General features: G+C 41.0%; 1 pseudogene; it reads left to right on the top strand.

The window, feature by feature from the left end:
* The first annotated feature begins 4208 nt into the window (after positions 1-4208).
* On the top strand, positions 4209-4325 carry LOC144671861 (small nucleolar RNA SNORA53; annotated as a pseudogene).
* The last annotated feature ends 361 nt before the right edge of the window (positions 4326-4686 follow it).

Raw genomic sequence — 4686 nt, 5'->3', positions numbered from 1 at the left:
ACTGACTCCTGTGACTCTGTTCAGTATCTACTCACCATGTATCTAAACAAACAAACAAACAAAAGTTAGGATCTATCAAGCTGGGTTCCACTCTGGGGTCAGTCTTATCCATGGGCAGCCTCAGCTGGGATTGTAACAGGGAGGGATGACGACCCTATATTAATTGTAAACACCATGTCCAGCCCCACATCGTTTTATGTGGACTCCCCATCAAGCAAGTTACAATAGAATAAGAGCAGACCTAACAGCTCAAACTGTGTAAAATGTGCTGCTGGGCATTAGTAGTAGAATTCTATTGCAACACAGTTTTTTAACTCATTACCAAACATATCCTTCATTGTTCCATCGCCATCAAGCCAGATGTTGTACAATCAGCTGGAAATAATTGCATGCAGGAACCAGAACAACTGCCAGTGAAAGTTAAGTGCCAACCTGGTACAGCTACAATGTGCAAGCAGCATGTTGCACGTAAACATAAGCGATTCCGCAAATAACAAACCAAATGAAACCTCCTGTTCTGACCCCTGTGGAGATCAACAAACTAAAAGGGCCGAATTTACCGAACTAACCAAACAAAAAAATCAATGGACAAAATTTCAAATTTATAACTTTTATTTTAACAATCAAACCAAAAAGATCAACATAAATTAGACAAAAACAGGCAAATCATTGTCGACAGATATTTAACAAATTGCACATCAACTAGCAGATACAAGGAAGATCAGTCTCACGGATTTATCATTCAGCCCATTCAACATAGACGGCATCACGGTCATCCACAATGTCCTTTGTAACTCTGCCTTCCTCTTGTAGAGTTCCAGCTCCTTTCTTCATGCAGGATTTATCCACTGATTCTCTTCTGACAGCTGTTCACAACCAATCTGCATCCCACAGGCGCAGGCTTGATCAAAATGCCTGCTCCAGTCAATATTGGTCCCTCGAAAATAACTGAAACAATGGTAGTAACTTCACTTTTCTGAGCTGCACTCATGGATCCAAACATCAGGCTTCCTTCTTTAACACTGCCCAGCACCCCCTACCCCCCACGCACGCATCCACATTGCTCTCCACAGCCTAACTTACCTGCAATGCTGGCTGATCTGATATCTTATTGCTCTGCGATTCTCTGTTTTCAATAGTTTCAGATTCCTAGAAACCTGAGGACACAGCCTCATTTCCCGGGATGCTTTTTAGAAATCAGAGAAGGCCAATCAAATGTGATTGAATGGGAAATAATAGAATCTGAAAACAAACCAGCTAGGAAGAGAAAAACAGATTGTCGGAGCTTTTATACGTATATAAGAAGGAAGGGATTAGCTCAAGTAAACGAAGGTCCCTTAGAAATTATTATGGGGAATGAGGAAAAGACAGAGGTATTGAACAAATTTTTTGTGTCTGGCTTCGCAGCAGAAGAGGCAAGTTACACGCCGAAAATAGAGGGTAACCTAGGTGCTAATAAGATTGGGGAAATTAAGCTAATTTATATCAGCAGCAGAAAAGCAATGGAGAAAAGCAAGGGACTAAAATCAGATAAGTCCCCAGGACCCGATAGCTTACACCTTGGGGTCTAAAAGAGATAGCTGAAAAGATTCCCTGGATTCTGGAATGGTCCCAGCAGATTGAAAGTTAGCATATGTAACACCACTATTCAAAAAATGAGGGAGAGAGAAAACAAAGAACTACTGGCCAGTGAGCCTGCTATCAGTCACAGGGAAAGTGCTGGAATCGATTATTAAGGAATTCTTAACAATGCCTTAGAAAATGAAAATAGGTTGAAAATAAGTCAACATAGTTTTAGGAAAGGGAAATCCTATTTGACAAACTTATTAGAGCTCTTTGAGTTTGTAACTAGGAGAGGAGATAAAGTGGAACCAGTAGATGTGGTATACATGGATCTCTGAAAGCCATTCGATAAGGTACTGCAAAAAAAGGTTAATCGACAAGGCTCTTGGAGTTCGGGTGATATATTAGCATGGATAGCGGATTGGTTAATGGGCATAAAGCAGAGTAGGGTTAAATGAGTCATTTTCAAGTTGTCAAGCTGTGGCTAGAGGAAATGCAACGATCAGTGCTGGTGCCTCAGCTATTTTCAATCTATATTAATGACATAGACAGAGTGACAGGGGGAATTCTATCTAAGTTCACTGACGATACAAAGCTACGTGGGATTTGAAGCAGTGACGAGGGCACAAAGAGGCTGTGAAGAGATATAGTTATGTTAAATTAGTGATCAACAAGATGGCAGATAGAGTTCAGTGTGGGGAAGTGTGAGGTTATTCATTTTGTTAATAAGAATAGGAAACCACATTTTTAAAAGTTATGAACCTTGTAAATGTTGTAAATTAAACATGTATTTTAACACAATAGTTTAGCATTCAGGTACAGTAGCATTGAGGCCTGATTTTTCAGTCGGTGTGTCTGGGGTGGGCCTGACATGCTGGCGCCTAAAATGATGCACGATGACAATATGCCTTGGTGGGATCCAACCCGGGTCCTCAGAGCATTACTCTTGATCTCTGGAAGACCAGTCCACTGGCAATACCACTATGCCACCGCCTGGGGTTGAGAGTCCTTAGAATTCAGATTGGCACCACATCCACAAACATTCACTCCACCACCGATGCACAGTGGCCGCAGTGTGTACCATCGACAAGATGCACTGCAGGAACTCACCAAGGTTCCTTTGATAGCACCATCCAAACCCATGACCACTACTATCTAAAAGGACAAGTGCAGCAGGTAGATGGGAACATCACCACCTGGATGTTCCCCTCCAAGTCACTCACCATCATGAGCTGGAAATATATCGCCGTTCTTTCACTGTCGTTGGGTCGAAATCATGGTACTCCCTTCCTAACAGCACTGTGGGTGTATCTACACCACATGGACTGCAGCGGTTCAAGGACGCAGCTCACCACCACCTTCTCAAGGGCAACTAGGGATGGGCAATAAATGCTGGCCCAGCCAGCGAAACCCACATCCTGTGAATGAATAAGAAAAATGTCCTAAATGATCAGCTTCCTATCCTATGCCACAGTATTGATCCTGTCAAGCCCCTTAACAACCTTAAATGTTTCAATGGGATCATCTTCCTGGTTGATGAATAGATAGAAGGTAAGATGAAGCAGCAAAAGGGTGTATGACAAATGTTAATGTGTTGAAACAAGTGAGAACCAGGCTGTGCATAGATAGTTCAGAGGGGAAGTGAAAAAGCAAATAAGAAAGATCAAAAGCAAGTATGAGATAAGACTAGCAGTTAATATAAAAGGGAATGTAAAATTCTTCTTTGGGGATATAAATGGTAAACAATTAGTAAGAGGAGGGCTGAGGCCAATTCGGGCCCAAAAGGAGATCTGATCATGCAGGAAAAGTGCCTGACTGAACCACTAAATGTGTTCTGCACTTCTGTCATTACCATGGAATAAGATTCTACTAAACGCAGAGCAGAAGATAAGGCAATGTGAGAATGGATGTTATTTTTCTTAATATTTTTGGGGAATACTGTGTTATTTTGTAAAGAATTCTGGGTGTCTGTTTGTGTGTGTGATTTAATTAAGAATGGCAAGAGATTGACAGGAGTCAAGTTGTCTGGAGAGGATGTTTTCTCTTGTGGGAGAATGTAGAACTGTTTAAAAATAAGGGGTCATCCATTTATGATAGAGATGAGGAGAAATATTTTCACTCAGAGGGTTATGAGTCTTTGGAACTCTCTTACTGAAAAGGTGGTGGAAGCAGACTGAATATTTTTAAGGCAGAGGTGGATACGTTCTTGGTAAGCAAGGGAATGATCAGTTATCATCTGTAGGTGGGATGCAGATTAGAGGTTACTATCAGATCAGCCATGATCTTATTAAATGGCGGAGCAGGCTTGAGGGGTTGAATGGCCTACTTCTGCTCCTCTTCCATATGTTCATATAGTAGTGGTGATATTATATTTCATTGACCTGAAAGCAAAGACAAGATAGAGACATAAAAGATTTTAAATTTGAAAGGGTTTGAGATTCAAAGATGCGTGAGAACAATGGAACTGGAGATGAAAGGTGATAAAGGAATTTTAGAGTAACTGAGGAGAGCTTGGCTAGAGATAGTTGGAACTGAGCTGGGAACTGTCAGCTCTGGGCTGGGAGGATGTGCAGTTTGAATCAACCATCCAGTCAAGCCAGAAATGTCTTGGACTGCAACAAGCAGTTTTATTCTGAAGTGGATTTAACATGCATTGGCATGTTAAAGTAATATACTTGCATGGTAGCCCCTCAGTTCTGATGTGAACAATCTGTTACTCCAAGCTGTTGTTGCCATCAGGACGTTGCTGCTGTGTGGACACGTTAATCAAAATCCATCTGGTTTAAATATCGCATTGATGGGGGTAAAGGTCATATGGTATGCCTTTATTAAAGCTACAGCAATTTTCTTTGTGTAATATTACTGGATTTCTTTTATAGCCAACATCAATAAGGGAATGTTGCTTGGAGTTGCTTCCTTGTGGGTCTGACCAAGTACAGAGTCTTTTTGCGGAATATTTTGTGAGGCTAACATTAATAATGTAACTGTAATCTTGTGTACTTCAGTTTTCTTTAAATCTTGTTAATAAAACTTTTACTTCTAATTTTAAAATCCCAGAAGTGTTCCTGGACCTCTCACTGCTGAGATCGGTACACCTTCCTCTCATTTTCAGAATAAAAATAC

This window comes from Cetorhinus maximus, chromosome 34 (genome assembly GCF_964194155.1).
Source record: "Cetorhinus maximus chromosome 34, sCetMax3.hap1.1, whole genome shotgun sequence".
Taxonomy (NCBI): Eukaryota; Metazoa; Chordata; class Chondrichthyes; order Lamniformes; family Cetorhinidae; genus Cetorhinus; species Cetorhinus maximus.
This window is presented reverse-complemented; position numbering and strand designations above follow the sequence as displayed.